The sequence below is a fragment of the Canis lupus genome, chromosome 5, assembly GCF_048164855.1.
Source record: "Canis lupus baileyi chromosome 5, mCanLup2.hap1, whole genome shotgun sequence".
NCBI classification, from domain to species: domain Eukaryota; kingdom Metazoa; phylum Chordata; class Mammalia; order Carnivora; family Canidae; genus Canis; species Canis lupus.
This window is the reverse complement of record NC_132842.1, coordinates 36,085,029-36,112,894: the sequence shown is the minus strand read 5'-3', so window position 1 is coordinate 36,112,894 and position 27,866 is coordinate 36,085,029. Positions and strand designations below refer to the sequence as shown.

General features: G+C 47.7%; 2 long non-coding RNA genes across 2 annotated transcripts in view; both read right to left on the bottom strand.

Moving 5' to 3' along the window:
• Positions 1-27,866, bottom strand: part of LOC140633497 (uncharacterized) — a 62,589-nt gene that overhangs the window by 19,134 nt on the left and 15,589 nt on the right. The gene's annotated exons all lie outside the window — the stretch shown is intronic.
• LOC140633496 (uncharacterized) lies at positions 254-26,040 on the bottom strand. Its single transcript, XR_012031113.1, has 2 exons — positions 25,900-26,040; positions 254-434 (listed from the first exon to the last, which is right to left on the bottom strand). It is a non-coding gene; the product is annotated as an uncharacterized lncRNA (long non-coding RNA).

Here is a 27,866-nt window from a genome sequence, read left to right as displayed (position 1 = left end):
GAAATAAAGGGGTCGAGAGGTATAAGCTTCCAATTATCAGTGGCAGAGATGAAAAGTACAGCATAGGGAACACAATCAAGAATATTGCATTAATGTAAGTGACAGATGGTGACTGTACTTATTGTGGTGAGCAATGCCTAATATACAGAATTGCTGAGTCAGCATGTTAAAAAAGATAGCGAGATGCTACTTCACACCTATCATAGGTGGTAACGTCTGTAGATTATTATTTTTCAAACGAAGAAAAAAATGGCACGGCACAACACTAGTTGTTTATTGCAGTAACAGAAGGCAGTGGGCCTGGAGGGAGCACTTGGTCCCGGCTGCTCAGTCCAAGTTGTCCAGGAGGCAGCAACAGCAGAGAGCAGTCCAGCATGCGGCCAGGGCTGCCTGACACCCAGCATCCGTCTTCCTTTCTTGTTCCCTCATGTACACTGAGGGCAGGGCAGGGGAGAGAGAGATCCAGTCAGAGGGGATAGAGGCAGGAGCATCCTAGGTGGGCAGCAGCGGGCACAAGCCATGGAAGACTGGCTCTTGGTCCCCACAGTCCCTGGGCGGGGTCAGTCCCAGGAGAGCGGGAGCCATGCCTGCCCGGGTCGTTGTTCCACCTCTGCTCCAGCGTCTGGCACACATCAGGAACTCGTGGAACATCTCTTAAATGTAGGAACGCAGGGGACATCTGCTCAACAGCTGTCAGACCACTGTGTCCTATCACCTCCTCTTCCCCAAGCTGACAGTGAAACTCAACCCTGTACCCAGTGCAATGCTTGTCCCAAGTGACCCAGTTTGGAGTAAGCCCCGCCTGCAGTGGGGTGTGGCACGCACTGGCTGGAAGCTTGGCGGCATATCTCATTTAATCCTCACCAATGGCTGTGTCGCCCTCAGCAAGTCTGTCTCAGACACTGTCCCAAGTGTAAACTGGGGGATCGAGGCTTGCCACCTCCTGCACAGGGTGTGACCCCAGGGCCCTGGGACTGAGCTCCCATCTGGGCTTCCTGTCCTCGCCCCTCCCCCAGCTAGCGCGCACACGCTTGCTCTCAACTAATTAAAAGAAAAAAAAAGAACAGGGGGCAGGTGGGGTACATCCAATTTTTAACCACAAAATCCACATTTAAGATTTTTCCTATAAAAACAATAGTCTCAGTGTCCAGATATGTGTGAGTACCACGGAACCAAATGACCCCAAGCAACCAACCACTTCGGTGCCAGCGGCAGCCTGAAGAGCTGGCTGAAGCGGTGCAGCCCAAAGGGAACGGCCACTAACAAGACCAAGCTGGTTCCTCCACGTTGCCAATGAGGCCGCGAGGTACAAGCATGCCCGTGTGGTCTGTACAAGGGAGAGGCTTCTACTTCCCATTTTACGTCTTCCTCAATCCAGGCCTGTCTGACCCCAAAGCCACGCGCAAGGAAGGCTGCTCCTGGACTGTTGCTCTCGGGGCCCCGGGGGGCAGAAGTCCGCGCCACTCCAGTCTCAGCACACACTGGACCCTCCCAGCCTCTGCCACGGTGCTGGCCCCCGGGTCCTTGGGGCAGCTGGCCGTGGCCGACGTGGGCTCCCTGGGGGCACCGGCTTCCGTCCCAGCAGCCTGCCCCATGTCACTGTCACAGAGACACACCACCCCCACCCGCCGGGGCCAGCTCCACGGACTCGGTGCTCCCAGTTCCTCCTGGCCTGACCTGGCCCCACCTATCACACACGCCCCACAGGGCAGCTCTGGGCAAACGCAGCGCGGTGGAGTCCCAGCTTGGCTCCCCACCCCTCTGAGGAGCTCAGGCGCCAGAGGCCCTCCAAATGGCACCCGCTGCCAAGGTCCCTCCTGCTGCGGCAACACCGGCGGGTGGCACCACAGGAGCTACCAAACCAGCCCCAGCCTCTCTGGTTCTTCCCCTGTGAGTGTGGGTCCGGGTGCCGAGCGAGGCCCAGGGAATGAAGGTACCGAGTGAGAAGGAGCAACGCGTCTCTGCGCGTGCACACCCCGGAGGGGCCTGCAGCCGTCTGAGGGCCACCTTCAGGTCCCCGACCATCCCCGGCTCTGCTTTCTGCTCGACCCTGAAGGCCAACATCGTGCTCTTTCTCCTTGCTTCTTCCGCAGAGCCCCTCCTTCACGCCACCGCCAGGTCACCGCCAGGGCCCTCAGCACCTCCCCACCAGACCCCAAGAGCAGCCCCCGCGCCCGCAAACCGCTGGCCAGCGATTAGGCCACTGGGCTCGTCCTCTCCTCCATCCTGGAAGCGTGCCCCTGACGCTTCTACCGCTGCCGCCCTGGATTCGGCGGACATGGGACACATAGCACCTCAGCCAAGGCAGCTGCCTGCTGCTCCTGGGCGCCACCTGCCTCATTCTTATCTTTGTCATTGAGGTCTGTACAGCCCTTCGCCTACACAGGCAAGAAACACCGGGGGCCATTTACGGAGGAGGCAACCGCGTGGTCTGCCCAAAACCAGCCAGAAGGCAGCACTCACGTGTTTCCTGCCTTCTGGGGTAGCACACTCCTGCTATTCTGCACTTAATGCCCATCACATTGCTGCTTGCTTACAACATCCAGGCTGGGGGGCCCGCATCACTCGATCAGTTAAGTGTCCGACTCTTGATTTCTGCTCAGGTCATGATCTCAGGGTCATGGGATCGAGCCCTGTGTTGGGTTCCATGCTGGGCAAGCAGCCAGCTTAGGATTCCCTCTCTCTTCCTCTCCCTCTGCCCCTCCCCCGTCTCTAAAAAGACACAAAACATCTAGGCTCCTGCTTCTTCCAGCACTTTCTCCATGGCCACTGACTATCTAGTCAGCGTGCATGGATCCCAGGAGTCTGTACCTTCCCATCTTCAGCAGCCCTGCTACCCAACCCTGTTGAGGGCCCCAGGTACTTCACAGTCAAGTTTCTTTGCTTTTTCAAGACCGAGATCAGACCGGTCTGCCTCTGCGAGGAAGGCTGCTCCTCAGACTAGCCCCGTCGTGACTCAGTCGGCCTCACAGTCCCTTTCAGGAGACCTTGGAGTGCTACATGGGAGGTATCCCAGTGCTTCCTCTTCATGAGTCAGGGAACCTGATTCTAGGCACATGCACAGTGTGAAGGCTAGCAAGGGAACAACTGATAACCCAAAGGAAAGTACTGATACTCTGTGGTGAATTTCCTCTGGGTTTCAAACACCAAAGCCTGCATTTGGTGGGTACAGAACTCTGGTCTCTAGAAAGCTGGGTGAGGTCAGGATAGGTTTGCTGGGAGGAGGCAGGTGTCCACTTAGGCTTGCATTCACAGAGCAGAGGGCTATGCCGAAGCCCCTGCAATGCTCACTACTGAGGTGGGTGGGCAGAGACCACCTAGCAAAGACCAGCCCATGCAGGAAGTCCATGTCCTCTCCACCCCACCCTCCAACACACAAGATCCAACCCACAGGGGGTGCTAGCTGTGTTCTCAGAAAGGCTCTGTCCCCATCTCCCCAGCTGCCTGTTACAGCTGCCACAGGATCTCTTCCCAGGAAATTGAGGTTCAGCAGGAAGAATGAGAGAGAGAGAGAGAGAGAGTGTGTGTGAGTACATGTGCGCACGTGTGTGTAAGGCAGTAGGTTTCTCACCAGATCCTGGAGACAGAAGTTCAGAGAGAAGCAGAGAAGGAATCCTCCCTGACACTGTTACTACAATCCAGGTCACAATTCCCAAAAACACCCTATTCCAATTTAGTGGGAGGCACCACAATTAGGATTTCAGAACAGAGATTTTATTTTTTTTTAAGATTTTATTTATTTATTCATGAGAGACAGAGAGATAGACAGACAGAGGCAGAGACACAGGCAGAGGGAAAGCAGGCTCCATGCAGGGAGCCGGTGTGGGACTTGATCCAGGGACTCCAGGACCACGCCCTGGGCCAAAGGCAGGTGCCAAACCGCTGAGCCATCCAGGGATCCCCAAGAACAGAGATTTTAATGAGACATTATCAAATTGGATTTAAATATAGGCTCATCTACACACTGGCCACATAACCTTGGACACAACCTCTCTCAGCCTCAGTTTCCAATGTTGTAATATAAGAGGGACATTGGTAATCTACACTTCACAGGTTGCTGGGAAAATCAGGAGACCAGGCATGTAAAATGCTTCGCACAGCACCTAGTATACTGTAAAGCTTTCTATCAACTTTCCCTGGGTCCTCACCATTCTTCAAATGACCATGACCGTGCAAGGCAGACCCCTCCCCTGACTGAGTGAGCCTGTTGCAGACAGCTCCACACAGGTAGAGGGAAGGGGGGTCTCACCCAGACTCTGAGGAGAAGCCACAGAAAGAGCAAGAGGCTGGGAGGCAGAGTCAGAGGCCATCCTGGGAGCAAAAGGCTGTACTTAGGTAAGCTGGCTCTTCACTGTCTGAAGGACACAGCAGGTTCAGCCCAGGGGAAGGATATGGCCAAATCCAGTCTGAGGGAAGGGGGCGAAGGAACAGAGCCAGGCCCCATTTCTAGCAGACCCATGGTGGAAGAACATAAAAATGCCAGAAGGGGACCTGCCAGGAGCTCAGGGCCCTGCCCTCATCTCAACCCACACACATACATACACAGTCCCCATCCCTTCTTCTTTGGCTCAACCAACCACATGGCATCAGAGCCCAAAGTCAGGCTCAGGGGGGCATGGTCTGAGTGTGAGAAACTTAGGCAGGGCTGGGGACAGAGTAGCTTCCAGGGGCAGGGAACAAGGGGCTGCTATGCTGAGTCTGGGAGAGAAGGAGGACCGGACCAGCATGGGTACAAAGAGCACAGAGGCTGTAATCCACAGGCCAGAGACACTTGTATCTGGACTGTGCAGCCCATGCCTAGTGACAACCCATCTCATCGACTGACAGCCCAGGCAGCCTGGGCTCTGTGGCCACCCATCCCAGCAGGAAACCCCACTGAGGGTTTCTCAGGCACCTGCCAGTCAGCAGCCTTCCCATGCAGACAGTGACACCTGTGAGCACAGATACCAGCCAGCCTCCAGGATCTGTATACTCCCTCAACCCTCCCCCTTCGCTCCCTGCCCAAAGACTGGCTGGCCTGCCCAGGGCAGAAGAACATCCCCTCTCCACGTCAGCTCCAAAAATAGCTGCCTGATTCACTAGCCAGGCCCCTCCCAACGTTTAGGCCAGCGACATAACTTGAAGTTGCGTTACTGTGTGAACAGCTCTCCTTCCACACCCCACCCCTATCTTTCTGATCCTCTGAGAAGCAGCTGATCTGCTTTCTGGCAGACTTGGTCCCTCACTCTCCAGCATCTAAAACAAACCCAGACAAGGCGACCATCAGGGCACTAAAGCAAGAGCCACAGTACTTGGAAGTACTGATGCCTTCTCTCAGCATCCCCAGGTTCACAAGACTCTAATTCCTTCCTTCTCAGTCTGGGCCCCAAGGCAGCCTCCCCTGACTCAACCCTTCCCTTTACCTCTCAGAAGCTCAGTGTTCCCACCTACAGAAAAGGCAGGGTTCATAGTGGTATCTGTAATGAGGCCCCATAGAGATGAGAATGCATTGGCAACAAGATATGGCTTGATCTCCCCTCCCGGGCCCTGGAGCCATGTGCCAGACAGGAGGAGAAGCTAACAGCTGGCCCTGAGAACAGCAGAAGAGAAAAGGAGCAAAGATGTTCTCATCGTCATCCTTCACCTCTGCATCACCAAGGTGCACGGTCCCCATCACCTGGAGTTCTAAGCATCTCCTCTGAGGGGCCTTCCTGACCCAGCCCAGGAAGCATCTTTCTGACTGAACTGCTACTACCACACTATCACTGCTGTCATTCGAGAACAGCCTTGGAAATACCAAACGGTACTTAAGAAGGCGGCACTGAAACAGAGATGGGGCCTAGGCAAGGCTCTGGATGACAGGGAAAGTGCCCAGCAGTCTGTGTGGCTGAGAGCCCAGAATAGCTTGGGAGTAAGCACAGGAGACCTTCCCACAGTACGCCAGCCATCGTACCATTTCCCTCATGTCACTGGAACAGAACAAGCCCAGGATCATCTCAGAAATAGCTGGTTTGTCATCAGGATTTCTAAATGCCCTACCTAGACTCGGAGTTCCTCAAGTGCAGGGAATGGGCCTTCCATCAGCACTGCCCCCACAGGGCCTGACACACAGAAAGGCAGTGCGGGGCGGGAGGGAATGGGGATGAGGAACATGCCATTTCTGCTAACACACAGCACCAAAAACCTTCCAGCCGAGCACAGATGGTCACAGTGGGCAGGGGCAGGGTCCTGGCCCCATTTTATAAGGACTGCACAGCCCATGGTCTCATCCTGTCATGGGCTCAGAGTTCCAAGGCACTGGTGATTCACAGCGTCTTTATGCAGAAGAGCCATAAATTGGCTCATCTGCAAACGTGGACAATGTCTAGTAAGAAATTAAGAGAATAACCATCAAGAAAAGAATTTCACACCCAGCTATCTCTACCTCCTGAGCCTGTCTGCCAAGTGCAGAGGGGCACTAAGGAAGTCTCATCTGGAGGTAGACCTGGGACAGGACAGCTGGATCCATCAAAAGCTCACCAGTTACCAAGGGTCCTAGGACTAGGTCTAAACTGGTGCAGGGAAAAAACCAGTTCCTATAGCAATGCCAAATGCCAAGGTATTTCAGGAAAATATTGTACTTTCCGAGGAAAAACTTCACATATAATTCTATTAATGCTAAAGGCTGTACCAAGAACTGGATGAAATGAAAACAAATTATAAGAACCAGCAGACATGGGGGAGAATATTATGCCTCACAAAGCTGCCCTGGAGGGGGGAAGACAGGAAGCCTCAACAGCCTCAGTTGTCAGTGGGTTCAGGGTTTTAGGTCCCAAGATGGAGCCAGATCTGTGAACAAGGCCAAAAGACCAGGCCAACTTGGGTTGGGGGGGCAAACTCAGAAAGAGCCTTGTACCCAAGAGTAAGCCAGCTATAGTAAGGTGTCCTGTCTAGGACAACTACCAAGTGAGAAGGTGCCTCCACAATCACAAGGAAATGGCCAACTAAGTGTAGTCAATGACAGGTAATATGTAAAAGTGGAACTGTAACACGCTGTAAAAGCCTATCAAATATCAAAATGAAGCGTGATGTTACAAGTGACCAGCGGTACTTAAGTCTGGGTCTAAAATTAGACAGTGAGTAAAGCTCAGTTTTGGTCTGTAAGCCTCGCTCTTGGCGGGGGAGGTGGTGGTGGTGTATTTATCAGAAACTGACCTTCAAAGACATCATGCTCCTTGTGCTTTAAAACTCTTACCCATAGGAAATGAAAGCATGAACTTGAACAAGTAGGTATGTGTGCACCCATGTTATAGCAGCATATTCACAGCCAAAAAGTGGAAGCAGCCCAAGTGTCCATCAATGGAGGAATGGATAACAAAACATAGGACTCATGGGTGGCTCAGTCAGTTAAGCATCCAATTCTTGGTTTCAGCTCAGGTCACAATCTCATGGGTTGTAGAATCAAGCCCCATGCCCCCCATGTGAGAGCTCCTCCCTCAGCAGGAAGTGGGTTTGAAAGATTCACTATCCTCCCCCCCTTCCCCAAGGAGGGGATGCAAGGAAGGTGGTTAACATACTATCTGTTATTTCATACCCCACTGAACAGGAGGAAAGATGCTTAGAACCAAGGAATCAGAGAAACAAAGCAAGAAGAGAGCAAGAGATGAGAAACCACAAACTCCCAATGTCTCTGGCTCTTGAATATAAGACAATCACTGTCATGATTTTGGAAGCTAAAAGAGAAATCAGAAAATTATTATTATTTTTAAAGATTTTATTTATTTATTCATGAGAGACAGAGACAGAGAGAGTGAGGCAGAGGCACAGGCAGAGGGAGAAGCAGGCTCCATGCAGGAAGCCCGATGCAGTACTTGATCCCGGGACTCCAGGATCACACCCTGGGCCAAAGAAGGCAGGCGCTAAACCGCTGGCCACCCAGGGATCCCCAAAATCAGAAAAATTATTATTTTCCTGGTTTTCAGGCACTGGGTTACAGAAAAAAAATGGAGAGGTAGTTCACTTGGAGGGGAGCTGGCTCTTTGAAACTTGCCCCAAAGGGCAGATATCGCCAAGGTGGTAGCTGCTGGGTTCTACCAATTAGTGTCCAGGCACAGAGAGGTACAGGCTGTTCTGTTATCAGCAACACTAGTCTGACTCACACTGAGCTGCCAGCCTCAGGAGTCTCATTCAAACAGGACTTGCTGCATTTGGAACAATGTAAACATTGCCATATTGTTTTTACTGAATACAAGGTGTGTTTTTTATCTTAGGTATATAGACCATACCTGGCTTCTAAGTGTACGAGATTCTTGTGTTACTGATTAACAGATACATTCATGCAAAACACCCCAGGTTATTTCCTCCTCCTACTGTCAGGCTTAATTTTGCAATAATAAAGAGTTCTGTTTTCACCTGAATGCACCTCAGTTTAGAGCCGTGGTTAAGTACAAGGTGAGTTCTGAGGTCAGGGATGGAATGGATGACCATCTTCAATGAACATGGGGAGGGGATTCAAGGCAGATTTCACTTGTAAGGACTGTCTACCTTCCTAGCTCCCTGCCCACCATGAGCAATAATGGTCATGCTTATAGATTTGGGAAGAAATGTATAGGGTGCCTGGTCCCCACTGTGTCCTCCACAACAACCCCTTCTGTCCTGTAACCCTGCCACATGCCAACATCACCCCCAAATGCAGGTCCTCACCCACTGAGATGTGACGTTTGGTGAATGTGATGCCAGAGATTTCCCCAGTGGAGAAAGGAAGACGGAGGGGGTGGCCTGGTCGATAAGACTGTGACTAGAACTCTGTTAGCCAGGAGATAGGGCTGGGTTCAGGGAAACAGCTTCTTTCTGTGGTCAACTGAGGAATTCTGGCTAGCTTGGTACTGAAGCCTGATCAAAAAAAGTCTACTATGGGGACACCCAGGTGGCTCAGTGGTTGAGCATGTGCCTTTGGCTTAGGTCATGATTCCAGGGTCCTGGGATCAAGTCCTGCGTCGGGCTCCCCACAGGGAGCCTGCTTCTCCCTCTGCCTGTGTCTGCCTCTGTGTCTCTCACGAATAAATAAAACCTTAAAAAAAAAAAAAAAAAAAAAAGTCTACCAGATCAACCAAGTACCACTGCATTGCCAGAAAATTTCCATTTCCAAAAGACAGGCTAATCCTTACTATGAAAACCCCAAAGTGAGGGAACTAAGCGGGCTTAGCCATGGAGATGGAGTAGCCACGTGGGGAGCCTCCAATGTGTCAAGAATGACAGAAGGCATGCGACCTGCTCCGATCCACTGAACAGTGTTCAGCTGCCCAAAGCAGGGTGTTTATTTACAGCACCACCACGTGTGGAGAACAGGAGCATCTCAGCAAACTCTGAAAGCCCAGCACACTCAACTCTTGCAGCTCTGCCATCATTGTGGATGGGAGCTCCCCTTCCCCAGATCATAGCACAAGCAGAATCAAGAGATTGCTCCTGGGCCTAGTAGCTCACCAAGGAACCCTGGAGGGAGGAGGAGAGGGAGCCCTGGAGTTGGACACCCTGGTGTCCATTCCAGGTGCCAGCTGGAAGGTGTGACCACGTCTCCCACGCTCAGGTTCCTCACCTACAAAATGGGGAGAATAATAGCACCTATTCCCTCATTGGGTTCTTCAGGGACTTAATGACTTAATCCACACAGGCCAGGGCCTAGTATACAAGGGGTACTCAGCTGCTATTGTTCCTTCCAAGACAAGGGATCTGAAGGTGGGAAGGTAGGGCTCCCTAACTGGTGAGCACCTGGAAGCAACACAGGCCTAACATAAAGCTGGTAGAGAGATTCTATAGGCAGTTTTCACTTTATACAAGAGTCTTTCTGAGGAATAAACAAGGGACTCAGAAATGGGGTAAAAGAAGCATCTACTTCTCCTTGGCACTACCCAAGCAAGCTGCAGGTATAGACTTAGCTGGCTATTCTCTGAAGCAACAGCAAGCATTACTAAGAAAAAATATAAGGAGTGCCTGGGTGGCTCAATGGTTGAATGTCTGCCTTTGGCTCAGGTCATGACCCTGGGGTCCTGGGACTGAGTTCCACATCAGACTCCCTGCAGGGAGCCTGCTTCTCCCTCTGCCTATGTCTTTGTCTTTCATGAATAAATAAAATCTTTATAAAAAATATATGAAGACTCATCAGTTTTAAGCTCTTAAGGAAGGGAGCCACTTCCTCCTCTGTCAGCTCAAACCCTTCAACAGACCTCACTTGGCCTAAACTTTCTTGCAACAGCTGAGAGCAGTCCTTGGTATGGGAAGCAGGCAGTTTATCCCAGAGGGGACCAAGCTGCCCAGGAGGATATGCTGGGAGTCAAGCGAGTAAAGGGAGCTCAGGGTCCAGAGGCCGGCTAACCTAGGGAGGGTGGACCCCACAGAAAATGCCTTCTCCACACAGGCCTCTTGGGAGCCTTTCCTTCGGATCTACAGGCACAGGGCATTCTGTCCACAGCCTCCAGGAATTGTGGTTATTACCTGTGGCTGCCCAAGGGAACTTGGACCGGGGGCAGGGGGGGGGAAGGCAGATACTGATCCTTTATAAAGCTACCCATGAAACACACCCCACCCAAAAGCAAAAATCCATTTTTTACCCATTAAGAACAAGTCAAATCTTGACTTTCTCTAAAATCCATCAGGCTACAAAGTATCCCAGGCTACCAAGGGGAGTCATTTCAAGGATAAGTGGGAAAAGCTCAGAGGGAACCAAAAAAAAAAAAAAAAAAAAAAAAAAAAATCTAATGATGATTTTTCCCTAAGGAAACTGAAATCTTTCCCAGGCTACTCCCAATTTATGGCCTTTAATCAGGGAAAAGGGTCAGATGCTTAGGACCCCAAGGAAAAAGCTCTCCGCATAACACCCTGCCTCCAGGAACATCCCAGAAGGACAGTGGGCAGGGCAGGGGTATAGTGGGTAGAGGGCTCTATGTGCTTCTTCAGCTACAGACAGCCTTTAAATTCTAAGGACATCTATAGAAAGTGTGCCACTTTTGATCAAATGAGGAAAAAGCCACCGAGCCCAGCAATGGGAAAAGGCAGGGAACAGTACTCTCAAAACCAAAAGAGCGGCAACCTGACAGCTACAGCAGCAAGCTTCCTGCTGCAAGCTGATAAGGCTTTCTAGAAGAGTCGATAGGAAAATCAATGTTTCCTGAAGGAGGGGAGCCAGGCAAGTCTGGAACAAAAGACTAGGGCAAGCTATAAATAGTGTCAGGATCCATTCATTGGTCTGTCTCTGTGGGTTCCTCAGCCCCTACCCAACTGCTGGCTCAGCTCACAGAGTAAGAACAGAGTCCTCTTCACTCCTGTACTTCAAAAGGGCCAGCTCCTCCAGATACAGATTTACCAAATTCAGGGGTTATGCTTGCTACATCCAGCCCATTTAAGTAAGATGCAATGCCCTTAACCTATCTGTGGCTCAGTTTCCTAACACGAAAACTGGAACAATAAAATAACCCATCTCTTGGGATTGTTATGAAGATTATATGATCAATTCCTTGAAAACTGGTTAGCACAGTGCCGGGCACAAAGTAAAAACAGGCAACAAACTGTAGCTATTATCATTGCTGTTATTCAAAGAACTAAATAAAAGGTAAAAAGGAAAAGCAACCTGTGTTCGAGTTTTACCCTGTACTGAGCTCTTTCAAAACAATACTATGCACTGAAGGGACACTCCTGCATGAAGTCAACAGAGGGACTGACATCTAAAACAGAGCCATCAGGGGTGCCTGGGTGGCTCAGTCAGATGAGCATCCAATTCTTGATTTCAGTGCAAGTAGTGACTTCAGGGTCCTGGGATCAAGCCCCACATCAGGCTCCACACTCAGCATGGAGTCTGCTTATTATTCTCCCTCTGCTCCTCCCCTTGCTTGTTTTTTTCCTCTCTCAAATAAATAAATAAATAAAATATTTAAAATGGAACCTTCAGTGACAAATGATCACCACTCCTGAACACCTGTGTAGCCTACAGGGCGGAGATGCAGCTAAGGATATACAGGATTTGAGGAACTGAAAATGAAGGGAAAAAAAAAAAAACAGACCCAACAACACTTTCATGTAGTATTAAAGTTGCTGCAAATATATTCCTTGAACAGAGACTAACATACTAGTTGAAATTCAACAAGGGCTGCTTCATAAAAAACTGGACACAAAGGGATGCCTGGGTGGCTCAGTGGTTGAGCGTCTGCCTTCAGCTCAGGGCGTGATCCTGGAGTCCCAAATTGGGCTCCCTGTGGGGAGCCTGCTTCTCCCTCTGCCTATGCCTCTGTCTCTTTGGGTCTCTCATGAATAAATAAATAAAATATTTTTTAAAAAACTGGACACAGAACAAAAGATTTTTACCAAAATATTAACTACTATCTCTGGAGAGCAAAATTATTTACATTCTATGTCGAAGAGCTATCTCTGTAATTTAAAAAGTTATCTTAAGACCAAGGCCATGTTTCTCTGTGAGAGAACAGGAGTGTAACCCAGAAGCAGCAGCCTGGGGGGTGGCAGAGATGCCCTAAGTTGGGATGTGGGAAAAGCCACTGTCCCAGTCATGCTGGTTGGGGTCACCACACCAGTGTAGCAGCTGTGGGGATATGCCTTCATCCAATGATGTGGACACCGATCATCTTCGCACTAGAAACACTTTAGTTTTAAAATGTTTAAATGTGTCATGTCTTACTTTTTAGGACAACCCTGAGAGCCACAGTATCACTGGAATATCGATTCCTCCCCCACTAAGGCAAACCACAGTGACCGCTGGAAAGCTGGCACTAGGTCTGTGCAGGTACCTCACCACACCAGCGGGGGTAGGTATGGCCAGAGCCCGGAGCTGGCCCCTCCAGCACAGCTCATGCCTAGTGACTGCCTGGAAGGGTATGTTCTAGGGCCAGATTCCTGTCACTCCAGGTGAGCCCACTCTCCCAGGGAGGTCCAAACCCCACAGTCCTGGCTCCAATCCTAGAGACTGATTGGCTCTGTCCTAGAAGCACCTTCTGATTCCCAAGATGCCATTTACCCAAAGCAGTGTCCCCTTTATGCCCACCTAACCCATTTCCTCATTGTTTCTATCAACGTAGCCTTAAAAAGCTCCAGCAAGAGATGAAATGAATGTACAGGTAAAAGTAGCATTAGAGCAGAAAACCTAGGCCATACCTGGGGAAAAGGGGCTAAGGACAATGAGGCAAACTGGCCTGGGAGCTAGTGAGGGCCCCCCCCCCCCCCCCCCACACACACACACCTTCTGTTCCCCTGGGACAGCGAGGTCTAGCCAACTCAGCAGCTCCCAGTCAGCAGGCAATGAGCACGTCCCACCAACCAGGTCAGTAATTGGATCTGCAAGAGCAGTTGCCTTTTTATACTCCATTATCCCTGAGTGCTGGGCAGGCTAAGACTGCTGAAAAGGCAAAACAGAGAGTGTTTTGCATAAACCATCTGACCAAACCAGAATACATTCGTATATCCAAGAGAATGGAAACATCCGAGGCTATGTTTAGGAGCCCATGGTCCCCCAGAGTCTTCGTGAGCACACATGATGCCCAGGTCCATGACACCTACAGCAGTCGCTAGAGGGACGTCATCAAAGCACTGTCCACTGCTGAGCAGATCTATCAAGTTAAAGCCTGAAGTCACAAGTGTGTGGAACAAGAGTCAAAGCTGGTACTGAGAGCCCAATGCATTCACTCAAGGCCAAGCTCACCTGTTTTTGTGAAAAGAACAGAGCTGCAGTGGAGTGTCTCCATAAAGAACTGGACTTTACCCATAGAACCCATTTCCCTTACCGCTGCTAACCAATAACACTATTCCTAATTTTGATGTATTTTAATTAAGGATATTTCCTAATGGAATGCAAAAGAGCATAAAAGTTAAGAATACAGTTTGAAATCAGACAGACCTGGGTTCAATTTATGGCTCAGGAAATTACTTTCTGCCTTTAGGTAAGTTACTTCCTTTCTCCAAATCTCATTCTCATCTCTAAAATGGGAAACCACCATCACTGCTCTAAGGGTTCAATCAGATAATGTAGACAAAGCACCTGAAGAACAAGTTCTAATTAGAAATATTACCATTTATTTAGTGCCTGAACCAAGGGAAACAGGAAGATGAAGGTAGAAAATTTTTATTTTACTCATTCATGGGAGGCCACTTGACACAGAGTCCAGCTCTGGGTCAGACACGGGAAGGGGGCGAGGGGAACCCAGGGCAAGACATGGCAACTTCTCTAAGACCGCAGTTCCACATGTGTGAAATCTAGGAGAATACCACTTAGCCTGAAGGACACTGGGAGAAGGGAAGCCACATTCATAAAGCTCTCAGCCCTGCGTCAGGTAGCTCACGGGGTGCCCAGTAAATAGTAGACAATGAGGGCCGTGGGCTTTGGGGTTGGACTGGTTTTGAATCCCAGCTCTGCCAATTCCTAGCTGGGTGAATGTAAGTAAGTTAGTCTTTTCTAGGCTTCAGAATCTTCATCTATATGATGGGGATAATAAATTATAGATCCACCTCACAGGGTTGCTCCTAGATGAAATAAGTTACTATATAAAAGTGCCTGACACATAGTAACCATTTAAGTATTAGCTGTATTATTTAGCTAGTTTTAGTTTAAAACATGGACCACAACACTCAAACTATTCTTTTTTTTTTTTTTTTTTTTTTTGATGATTTTAAGTAATCTCTACACTGCACATGAGGCTCCAACTCACAACCTCTGAGATCAAGAGTCAAACACTCTCTGACTGAGCCAGCCACATGCCCTCCTGCTGGTTTTAAAATAGGGATTGAGGGGCACTTGGGTGGCCCAGTAGTTAAAGGTCTGCCTTTGGCTCAGGGCATGATCCTGGGACCGAGTTCCACACCGGGCTCACTGCAGGGAGCCTGCTTCTCCCTCTGCCTGTGTCTCTGCCTCTCTCTCTGTGTCTCTCCTGAATAAATAAAATAATAAATAAATAGGGACTGGTATCAAATACTCAACATTCTCCAGTGCCAGATTGAAAAGAGACTCAGAAACCCAAGCTGTCCAGTCAAAGGTCAAGAGGGAGTTTTTTTTGTTTTGTTTTATTCATGAGAGAGACAAGAGAGAAGCAGAGATACAGGCAGAGGGAGACGTAGGCTCTCTCAGGGGAGCCTGATGCTAGGATCCCAGAACTCCGGGATCACGACCTGAGCCAAAGGCAGATGCTCAACCACTGAGCCACTCAGGTGCCCGGAAGGGAGTTCTATATAGTTCCAAGTTCCCAGAGCCTTCTTCCCAAGCAGGCCACCAAAAAACCTCTTGTATTTTTCAGCTGCTGAGAAAATTGATTAGGAAATCCCTTTCTGCCACTGGGCTTAAAAGCAATGAGCAACTTAAATCTTTCATTATGCAGACTCCATCTCAGTGGCTCTCAAAGGAAGATTATTTGGACCCTTAGGCAATCTGGTATGTCTGCAAACAACCTGGTTGCCATCATTAGGTAGATACTACTGGCATTTAGTAGATAAAGGTAAGAGATGCTGCTAAGCATCCTACAAGGCAGGAGAAAACCCCACCCAACCCTAACACCCTAACAAACAAATTGTCCAGCAGGGACGGGCATGTGGTTGGCTCATAGGAGGAACACATGACCCTTGACCTCTGGGTTCTGAGATTAAGGTCCATGTTGGGTGCAGAGATTACTTAAAAAGTAAAATCTTTAAGGGGCACCTGGGCTTGGTCAGTTAAGCATCCAACTCCTGATTTTGTCTCAGGTCATGATCCCGGGGTCTTGACATTGAGCCCTGAGCCAGCCTCCGCACTGGGTGTGGAGGCTTGTTTAAGGTTCTCTCTCTCCATCTGCGCCTCTTCCCCTTCTCTAAAAAATAAAAAATAAAATCTTAAAATAAAATCATCCAGTCCCAATGTCAACTGTGAGGTTAGAAACCCTGCCCTGTAGGAAAGATGCTTGTGACAAATAAGGGAAAGAGACAGAACACACCAGGACTCTGCACTACAATGGCAGCCAGGTACAAATGACACAGGCATGTTAACAAGAACTGCCTAGGAAGTAAAAATGCAAAAATGATTTCAGATGACGGTTTATCTGGATAAGTGAAATTAAAAAAAAAAAAATCCTGCATGAGCTATCACTATGTTTACGGGCCAGAGAAGAAGTCAGGGGAGTGCTAGGTGGAGGCAAGGATGACTCGAAGCTCCATCTCTGGGTTCTGACCACTCACACAGCTGACATCCAGCCCTGCAACAGAGCCCCAACCTGCGCTACACAGCAAATACTTTACTCTGAACACAGGCAAATAAATGAATAAAGTGAGGGAGGGAAAAGTAGTGCAGTCTTTTCTGCAAATTCAAGCCCAGCATTGAACAACTTAAAAAAGTTTATTCCAGAGTCTCACCTGTCCCCTCTCCTGCCTCTCTTTAAACTCTTCATCTTTAATGAAGCAACAAGAAGTTACTAGAGAATGAAATGGACAAATAAGACAAACTCTCTGCTATGATAGGAGACTTTAGTACTATAAATAGAGCCAAGATCATGAAATTAAAAACTAGTGGAGGATAGAAAGCTGACCTAGACTAGGGGTTGGAAGGTAGCACTTGGTGCCACTCAAGTGACACATGAGCAGGATGGGAAGGATTTAATGGGGTTACCTGAGCCAACAGAGGTGTGTGAAGACTTTTCACAAGCATACAGACGAAATACCATATACAAAAGCCAAGTGGGAAGAGAGGCCCAGTGAGGCTGAGGAACTGAACTGCAATCTGTTAGCAGGGCCAAACCATGACAGGCTTCAAGACCTTTTGGAATACTGGTCTTTATTCTACAGGTAACAGAGAGTGAAAGAAATGTATAAACCCTTCACTGGTGTGCCCAATGGTTTGGGGAAGAAACTGCTGAACCTCTTTATCTTCAGTTAAATCAAAACCTCTGGCCTACCACACAGAAACCCAGGCCAGTAACAAACACTAAATGGAAGCCAACGGAATGTTGCAGAGAGGGAACAGCTTCCCCTCCAAAGCAAGGCTCAACGGGTCCTAAGCCCAGCAGATCATAAAGGCCTAAGTCCTCTCTGAGATAGGGAAAAGAGAGCCCTCAAGACAGTTGGGAGAAACAGCTGTCAGAGCCCTTGGAAAGAGCCACAGATCCCAGGGGGACCCCTTAAGTAGCCCAGCTTCCCCTCTTTGAAGGGCTCTGTTAACACTGTATCACAGCAGAACCAACTCTCCCACTGGTCTCCAGGTGTGTGCTGTCATCTGCACAGGTCCTGAGAGTTCATTCAGAACATCTTTCTGAAGTCCCACGAATCACTAGGTATTGTGCTGGGTCTGGGAACAGCACTACCGCCCCCCCTTCCTTGTTCATCTTCCCCCTCTGCCCTCTCTAGAGGCCTCCATCCTTCTGGCCACTGGATCTGTCTCTTCCTCAGAGCAGAGTATATATGATTATACCCACCTGCTGGGTCAGAAACCATAAGCTTCTCAATTCAGACAGGGCTGGCTCAAGCCTTAAAGAGGCTGGCCCTTGTGAAACCTAAGGGCATTCCAAGGAATTCCATGAAAACGCCATTTGAACATCAGAAGATTCAAATGAATGACCAAGGATATGGGCTAAGAGATGCCAGAGGAAGAACAAAGGTTATATGGATTGAACAAAGAGAAACTGAGGATAAGATATAAAGAAATATTTTGCAGGGCTATCAACCTGTGCCATTAAGATGTGGGAGACCAGGATAAACTAGGAGGCCAAGAAGGAAGAAGAACCAAAGCAGCACAAAGTATGCCAAGTGTGGCCCTCAGGCAGATTTGAAAGTTGGAGACTTCAAATGTGAAGGAGCAAGGCCCATGGACACCAGTCACCCGTCTCAGAGGTGTCAGCACAGATACAGGCTCTCCAGTCAGAGCCAGTATTAGAATGCCCATTCCCCACCTACTAGCTCTGACCTGGGCAAACTCATTCCTCTAATAGGACCCACCTCACAGAGCTGTCCTGCTGATTAAATGGTGGAGGATACCCAGTGTTTAGCACCAGGCCTGGCACACAGCACAAAACCTCAGTTAGCAGCAACGCCCAAGGGCCACTCCCAGGAGTAGAAGAAAAAGAAGTAGTAGTAGGAAAAGAAGTCAAGGTCAGACCTGAAAGAGGAGGACTCATAAGATACCTGCTTAGGTGGAGGGTGTTACAGAGGAAGGGGATGCGCAACCATTCAACAAAGAGGAGGAACTGAGTAGTGAACCTAACATCCACAGGTCCCTGCCATCCAGGAGCTCTTGCTCCAGCAGGAGGAGAAAGGCACCCAAAGAACATGAGAGAGTATAGTGGGAAAGGGATGAGAAGGGCAGGGACAGACAGTGCCACACTGAGGTGGAGGGCAACGGGAGGCAGCTAAAGGCCTCTCTGACTAGGTGATGCTGAGTACAGGCCAGAAGAGGCCACATGGTATGCAGGTTTCTGAGAAAAAGCGAAGGCCCTGGAGGTGGGGCAGAGCAGGCCTTGCTGGCCACTAGAGAGATGTTGGCTTTTACTCTGAGTGACATGGGAAACTGTGGCAGGGGTGGGGGGTGTTGGGCAGGCAGGCAGAAAACAGACAGCAGGGGCAAGAGCAGGAGGGAGACCAGGTCGTGGCTATGACTGCAGAGGATGACTCAGGAGCTGTCCCAGTTGCCTTGGGCCCATGGGGATGCTCAAGGTAGACTGGGAAGGACATTCAGCAACTGGCTTCCCCACCACCCCGAAGGGCCTCCTGTTTTCACTGGCTCTATCCACCCACAAGCAAAAACTCAGAAAATTCATGTGGGCTGAAGGAGACTAACTTCCTCAGTGCCCACCAATGTGCCATCAACTGTCCAAGGCATATTACTTTTTTTTCCCATCACACTCTGTAATCCTAATCTTACAGAAAAGGAAACAAGCCTGAGGAAAAAAAGAAACTCCACCTAGATTCCTAAGCAGTGCAGCTTTTGGTGGCACCATGTGGCACTCTGTCATTTGATACCTGGCAAAGAAGGTTCTGAGCTGGACTTTATTTCTGCTGGAAAGGCTTCCTGGGGCACTGAAAGCACCTGATCAGAGTTTCTGATGATAAAAAGCTTAAAAGGCTCAAACAAACCAAGCTGTAATTCCACACCCTGAGCCAATTAGCCAGAGATGCCAGACCATTAAATTCCTTCCTCTTCCATCCTCATGATGATGATGAGACAAGCATTGGACACCAAGAACGTCCAGAAAGAAAAAAATGACATTCTCTCACCACCCTGCCCCCAACTGTTGATGCTGGACCAAAGAGGAGGCCATTCTGAGCTTCTGGCTGACTGGTCAATGACCCAGTAGGGCACTCCTGGAACAGGCACTCCCCTTTTCCATCTTCAAATTACAAGAACCATAAAAAGGTCACTTTTAGTTCCTGATTTACAGGCTTCAAAACCTGGTTCAAAGGCCAATTGGGCTTTTGAACTCCATGGGGACATCCCAAGGACTCTGCTGAAATAGAATTTACTTCATTAGTTTAAAAACTATTTTATTTATTTGACAGCAAGAGAGACAGCATGAGCAGAGGGGAGGGGCAGAGGGAGAAGCCGCCTCCTCCCTGAGCAGGAAGTGATTCCAGGACCTTGAGATAATGATCTGAGCAGAAAAGCAGATGTCTAACCCACTTAGCCACCCAGGTGCCCTGAATTTATTTCATTTTCAATCAATACCTTGCCAGATATCACAATGCTAAACCAGAATAACATGTACAAAGCCCTAATAATATCTGGACTCCCGAGCAGTAAATAGCACCGGAAGGGGCTCAGAGGTAAAGGGACCCAGACCACTAACATGAATTCACAACCACCTTTCAAAATGGTGGTATTTCCATTCATCTGACACATATTTACTGAGCACATATGATGTGGCAGAGATGCTCCAGGTGCTGTGGAAGCAGAGATGAAGGAGAGAAAGACAGCCATTGTGAGGTTTCCAAGGGGTGGTAGGTATGCAAAGATCAGGCGGTTAAGTAAGGTGCCCAGATCCTGGTATTAATAAGGGGATTTGAATCCACCCACATTAATCATACTCCACTTTGCATCTGCCACTAGGAAGCCCATGTCCTCCTGCTCTAAACTATCAGGTTTTTGTGTTTTGTGGTGGGGGGAGGTGGCAGTGGAGAGATGGGGAAGGGCTGCTAAGAAGGTATTTTCCTGAGGTGGTGTTTGAGAACTGATGTAGAATCTGCTGGACCACAGCTCTAGGACGAAATAAGGAGAAGCATTTAGCTTGGAACCAGGATTTACATCCTAGTCAAACTCGCTGACCCTGGGCAAGTCACTAAAGCTCTCTGGGCTTTGGTTTGAATCTCTCTAAAAAGAGGGGGTTAGCCTAGCAAGAAATGGCAAATGGTTTCATCTCATTCAACAATTCCAGCCTATTCAGTGGCTGCCCAGGGGGGCTGTGGTAAGGAGGATTCTGAGGCCACGTGAGGGCTCAGCAGAAAGGGCCAATGAGTGAGGTCGGCCATGAGCTTGGGAGGGTGACTAACCTGGGTGATCATCTGAGGACCTTTGCTGCTGCTGTGAGGTAACTAAAGAGCTTTCATTTTAATTTTGGTGACGAATTTTTAAAACTCTCTTTCAGGGCAGCTGGGGTGGCTCAGCGGTTTAGCGCCTGCCTTCGGCCCAGGGCATGATCTTGGAGACCCAGGATCAAGTCCCACATCTGGCTCCCTGCATGGAGCCTGCTTCTCCCCCGCCTAGTATCTGCCCCTCTCTCTGTCTCTCATGAATAAATAAATAAAATCTTTAAAAAATAAATAAATAAAACTCTTTCACTACTTTTTAACCAATTCACAGAACCTCCCTTCAAAAGACAAATTTCCTGATGTAAGACCAGAGATACGTTGTGTTTAATTTTTCACTTTAAGTTCCATAACTGTAAAAAAATAAATAAATAAATAAATAAATTCCATAACTGTGGCATAGTCACGAGAACCTAGAAACAGTTTTGGTAGTTAGAATGCCTCACTGAACAGGAGTCCACCTATTATCACTGGGACTTCCTAGATTGCTAGCAAAGCTCCCCCAATACATCTGCCATGCTGCAGGGTGGCTTTGTCACTCGCCTACCAAGCAGTGAACTCTTGAGTCCCGGCTACACAGATCTGGGGCTGCTTGGACCAATGGAGTGTGATGAGGTACTATTCTGAGCCTGGCAAGGAAAAAGGCCCAGCAGATGGGCCTTTACATGATCATTACATGGTAATGATGTGAGGTTCGGGGCTATCTGGGTGAACGGTGCACAGAATCATCTGTATTATTTCTGCAATGGCTTCAAAATTAGAAATTCAAGAAAGCTTCTTTTTTTTTTCTTTCAAAGGAATGCCTGAAAAAAAAAAAATTAAAAGGGGGGGCGGTTGGCCCTGGAAGCTTCCACCTTTGCACACTGACACTGAAGAATGAGAGAAGCCAGCTTCCTGTGGCCGCTGTGCTGTGACGATGCCCAGCCTTCCCCACTGCGAGGCCACGTGGAGGAGGAGGGGGGAAAGGACATCAGATGTGGGGTTTTGTGGGCTTTCTGGATATAAAAGAACTATGATTTGTTATAATGGACCAGAAGTACAAGATTTTGCTGAAAAAGAAAACAGCTGACAGGATAAGGCTAAACTGATATTAAACCTTCAAGGGAAATAATAAGAGGTGGAAACAAAGCCAGTAAGAGTGGAGAAGCTCAAGCCTGGTTTGGAACACACATACAAGACACGAACGGCTAGTAATGACCACTGGGTGTTGTAAGTGATAAATCTTGAATTCTACTCCAGAAACCAGTATTGTACTGTATCTTAACTAAAATTTAAATTAGAAAAAAATAGGGCAGCCCAGGTGGTTCAGCGGTTTAGCACTGCCTTCAGCCCAGGGTGTGATCCTGGAGACCTGGGACCGAGTCCCACATCGGGCTCCCTGCATGGAGCCTGCTTCTGCCTGTGTCTGTGCCTCTCTCTCTCTCTGTGTGTCTTTCATGAATAAATAAATAAAATCTAAAAACAATAAAAATAAAAATAAATAAATTAGAAAAAATAAAGATAGTAGCATCTAAGTGTGTTTATCTTCTGACCCTCCCTACCCACCTCGCCTGTCCAACTGCTGTTGGGCTCCCATCCCCCCTCCCCTCTGAAGCTTCCGCCAAACCACACAGTTTCTCTGTACTGCGCATGCGAGCCAAAATGACAGCACCCCTTTGCTCATGCTTTAAACATAATTGCCAAGAGGGGAGTTCATTAATCTCACTTAAGGGTAGAAAGTACACATAGTAGACCCAGCACCCCAGTTATTAAGGGGAGCAGAGACAGATCTTTCAAGCCAAGCCCTGTCCTAATTACAGAGTCTCTAACTTGGGGTGGTCTGTTACATAGCAATATGCCAACCTTCCACCTGCGGCAGAAAGCCTTCAATTCTGGGTTGGCAAGAGCTGGCCATATGAATGGGTTTTTTGGACCTAATTCCTTGGGCTAACATTGGTTTCGCATTCTTCTTGGCTAAATGCTTTTGCTTCCTGAGTTCCTTTTCATACAGCATCCCTAATCTTATTTCATTAGGATTTATCTTCCCACATAACTAAGACTATTAGAGGTCTTCCCCCTCCCCCCTTTTCTCCTTCTTGCTCCTTGCATTGTCTCTGGCCCTTTAGGTCCCTTTTTCTGGTCTGTTTTGGTCACCATCTATCATTTTGGAGCCTCTACTCAGTTCTCTGGCAACCCTCTATTGTTAATATTTAAGGCTGGGATACTGTCACTTGCAGCCTTGAGAGTCTTGACTAGCTTCAAAAGGTAAAAGCCTACACTAGGACAGTACAAGCCAGGCTGACTGAAATCAGACCTTAAGGGGGCAGATTACACAGAACCTGAAAATTAACTGAATTCAGAGAAGGGAAGTGCTCAGGAAGCAGACTGTACGGGATACAGCTGAAGCATGGGGGGCTGGTAATTTATACCAGGTGGTGGGATATACAGGGAAAGCTTCACAGAGTGTCCCTCCCCAGGTGTGTAGGCTAGGGACACAGTGGGATGAGGGGTGGGGAGTGAAGCATGAAGAGGCCCTGCCTGCTTCTAGATACCGGATGATGACATCCTGGACTTGAAGCCAATGTAATGACTGATGAGATTCCCGTGGTCTTGGAAAGAGGTGGGACAGATGCAGATGATGTGAACTATTGGGAGCATACTGCCATGTGGTGAACTGTCTGCCAAGATGGTCACCAACAATTCCTCTGGCTCTATACCAACATGCTGCCAGATGCTTATGACATGGATGAATCTTGAATATGTTATATTAAGTAGAAGAAGCCTATCATAAAAGGTCACATATCATATGATTCCACTTATAAAAATGTCTAGAACAGGCAAATCTACAGAGATAAAACAGATTAACGGAAGGGGAGGGTTAAGGAGATGGGATGACTGCTAAAGGATATGGGTTTCTTTCGGGGTGATGAAATGTTCTGTAATTGCAGTGGTGATGCTCATACAACTCCAACTATATTAGGAACCACTGGAACGTACACTTGGAATGGGTTAAGTGTATGATATGTGAGTGATCTCTCAATAAAGCTGTTAAAAAAGGGGGTGGCAGTCAATGACATCTAGTTCCCCTCCTACTGAATCCAGCCACCCTTATGACTTGCTTTGAACAGCAGAGTATGGGTAATTGATGCTGGGCCAGTTCTGAGCCTATCCATGAAAAGGCTGGCAAGCTTCTACTTTCACCCCCTTGGAAGCCAGTTGCCATGTCAATGAGATAGGCTAGATGAGAGACAACACGTAGAGAGAGGCCACATGGAGGTAAACCAGGACTTCACTCATGTGAATGAGGACATCTTGGGACATTCTACTCCCAGCCAAGCTGACACAGCTGAATTAAGTGACCCCAGGAGAGATCACATAAAGCCAACTCACAGAATCATGAGAATAATATATATTATATAATAAACAGTAATAATAATCATTGTTGTTTTAAGCCACCAAGTTTTGGGGTGCTAAGCTGTATGATAGATAACTGACATACAACCTCTCCCTGGATTCTACTTCTATAACATGGGATATAGGGGTCTTGGGAAGGTTAAGTGATGCTAAGAGCAGGCACCACGATCAAGAAATACTAGTTGTCATAGTTACTATTATTAAATATCATCCCAGGAAAGACCCCTGGGGGGCTCTCGCCTGCCTTTGGATCAGGTGATCCTGGGGTCCTGGGATCGAATCCCACATCGGTCTCCCTGCAGAGAGCCTGCTCCTCTCTCCGCCAGGGTCTCTGCCTCTCTGTGTGTCTCTCATGAATGAATAAATAAACAAATAAATAATCTTTTTTAAAGAATTTAAAAAGTAAATATCATCCCAGGAGACCCTTGACATACTGCAACTACATTCCCTGAGAAGCCTCATTCCCATGAGCACCTGCTACCTCCAATCACATGGTTTCCAAAAAACTAGTTTCCTGAGAAAAACAAGGGTATTTTTTACTATAATTTCTGTAGTAAAAATATGAACTTTGAACCATAAACAGACTAAGTTTCTGCTTAGCCATCTACCCCGCTACCTATCCATTCAACACAACCTAAGTCCTTACTGATTACCAGACACAGATTAACAGCAGCTAAGACGACCTTCCCTCTCTTGTAACAGAACAGTTACCAATGTACATAGTTGTTAACAGAATAGACTGCATGCTTGCACTTCAGTTGAGATGTACCTGCAGTGGTTGATAAAATCTGAAGTCATCCAGGCGGAAAAAAGTTATATGTGCTAGGCACCTGGGTGGCTCATGATTGAGTGTCTGCCTTTAGCTCGGGTCGTGATCCCAGGGTCCTGGGACCGAGTCTCCCATTGAGCTTCCCACAGGGAGCCTGCTTCTCCCTCTGCTTATGTCTCCGCCTCTCTAGGTCTCTCATGAATAAAATCTTAAAAAAAAAAAAAAAAAAAAGTTATAGGTACAGATTCCAAAGCCAAACCATCAGGATTCAAATCTGGAATCTCCCACTTTTAGCTGGGTGACCTGTGGCAAGTCATTACTCCATTCTGTGACTCCATGACTTCACCATAAAATGCAAATAGCTTCATAGGACTGTTGCAAGGATTAAATGTTAATGTAAATAAGGCTCTTAAAAGACCCCCTGGCATACAACAAGCACTCGGGAAGACTTAGCTATTTTAAAAACCTGAAGAGGCACCATAAGAGAGCAACTATTATGCAAACCAAAAAATCATAAAACAGTCCTCACAGTCACCAAGACACCTAGCACAGTGCTTCTCAAGATGTTTCCTCTCTAATCCTTCACGGATTGATACTTTTTTCTCAAGTGCAAGATCACTTGCTTGAAAGTCATAGCAGTGTCCAATTGTTCTAAAAGTTCTTGAATGTTTACTCTCACTCTCTGTACTTATCACAACCGTTCAGAGACTGGCACTTGTCTGCAGAGTAAACTTTGAGTAACACTGTTCTAGCACACAAGAAAGACTCACAGGCCTTCTGAGAACTCAATTAGGTTCAAGAGAATTTTGAAAACATAGAAGTAAAGAAAATCAGCCACTCAACAGCAAGGGCAAGAGGATGACTTGAGGGTCAACAAACCAAGAGAGAAAATAATCTCAACAGGCCAAATCTAAAAAACACAACAGGCTGAGAGAGCAAGAATCCACCTGATACTTTCCCCCCAGCAGTATTCCAGAAGGTACTCTTAGAAAACACATTGACCAGGAAGTCATCAGCCCCAGAGGGATAAAAGACATAGAGGTAAGTAGGCAGAAATGCCTCAGGCCTCCTGAGGAAGAAGTTCTTCTCAGGGGTTAGAAACCATGCTAAGCAGTCTCCAAGTTTTGGGAACGTCAACCATAGCACACAAAGGCCAGAGTTCCTTCTCTGCCAAAGAAAACATACAAACATTAACTTTGGTGACCTGGGACTGTGCCCATACACACCCGCATACACACATATCCCACTCCCAGTACCTGTAGTTTTAGGAGGCTCCTGAGGTCCACCCTGCCAGCCATACTGTGGATATCCTTGGTAGGGGTACCCCTGAGGAGGTGGGTAGGGTCCCCCCATAGGTCCTGGAGGGTAGGCCCCTGGTCCCATTGGTTGTGGTGGATAAGGTGGGTACGGGGCTGTTGGACCAGGGCCTGGATATGGTGGAGGGTTCCCTGGGTTCATCAGGGACCTGCAGAATGTACCTAAGAGACAAAAAATGAAAATTATTTTCATCTAATCAGTGGAAATCATTCAGAAGAAAATTCCAACTCAAGGTCATTTACAAAACACCTTAAAGGTATCTCAAACCTCTTGTACACCTTCAGTTTTGCTCACTGTTTCTTTCAAACCTCTTGTACACCTTCAGTTTTGCCCACTGTTTCTTTCTCACCATTCCCACAATTGACAAATATCTCATGTACCTATTTATTTGCCTTCTGCCTGCCTTCCTCACTAGACTGTAGGCTGTGAGAACAAGGATCAAGTCAGCTGTGGCTCATCACCATGACCTTGGAACTTAGCATAATGCTGGGTACAAAAACATCATTTTTTTTTAAATTCTCTGAAATGTCCACAAATGTGACTACATAACCTAGGAAGAAGGCATAAAATGTAACAACACTAATTATGAGTTGGATCCATGGGGGCTAACCCAGCATTAGAAATCCTCTCATAAACAAGGTTGGACCCCACACTGGGGTCTTCTAACAAACAGCATTACTATAGCTAAGCATCTCCTCATACCATCCAGGCTCCTAGGACTCTGGAGAGGTCACCAAGAACCCTCACATTTGTGTTTATTGGTGCCTGTTCTTGATGGTTTGCTTCTGTGAGGGAAGTCATTGCTTCCCAGCCCCCAGCGACTTATTAACTATTCTCTTGATTGGGCCTGAAACCTGGTGGGCCAGCATCTCCTCTCCATCATCTCTGCAACCTCTATAAGTGTCTGACATTACAATGTCTTGATTAAGAGCATTACTGCGGAATACTAAGCACATACTCCAGACAAACTCGGTATCTATCATCTTGCTACGTTATACCATTACCCATCTGCAGTATTGATATTTAACTCTACCTATTCAGAGGTTCTCTATCCCCAATTAAACATAATAGAAGACTCTCATAGTCAAAATATAATAATTTCACTATTAATTCTTCTTTATAACACAAAATCAAATTTTGAAGTGACTCCATATGTATACAAAAAATAACCATAAAGTAAGGTACCCCCAGAAAATCCAGATTAAAATAATAGTGGACTTTGCGGGTTGCCCACACAACCACCACATCCCCCTTCATAGTGGTAGTCAGATTCCTAGTCAGGTATCCATCCATTCTTGCTTCCATAACAGCTCCAGGATAAGCTCTGGGTAACCTAAGCCAACCCAGGTCACTCTTTCCCTCTTTTCATCAAGATTAGTGCAAGGACTGGGTGTTATGCTATATGTTGGCAAACTGAACTCCAATAAAAAGAAATTAAAAAAAAAAAAAGATTAGTGCAAGGAATCCAGGACTAAGTCAATCACAAATGGCATTCCCTTGGCCACTAGGACTAGTTCTGAAGTGATTCGATATTAAAAGCTGAGTTCTCCTAACACACTCCCACCTTCCTCTCCCCTTAACTTGAGTACACACCAAATCTAGCAAGGACACGGCCTACAGAATTGCTGACAGCCAACATCCAATCTGCAGCCCTGAGGAAGCCAGCCCTAACATAAAGGGGGCACTTCAGAAAAGCAGAGAAGAAAAAGAGAAAAGCGATTCCAGATGATTTTTTAACAGTTCATAAATCAGGCAGAAACCTAGCTTAACCTAAACTACCTCTACGGAATTTCCAGTTCTAGGAACCAACAGTACAGTAAGCTAATGAACCTTTCTGAGTGACATTCAAGCAAGTAAATATACAGTGCTGAGCCTGGTGCTGTGCTAAGGTAATGGGGTACAGCCA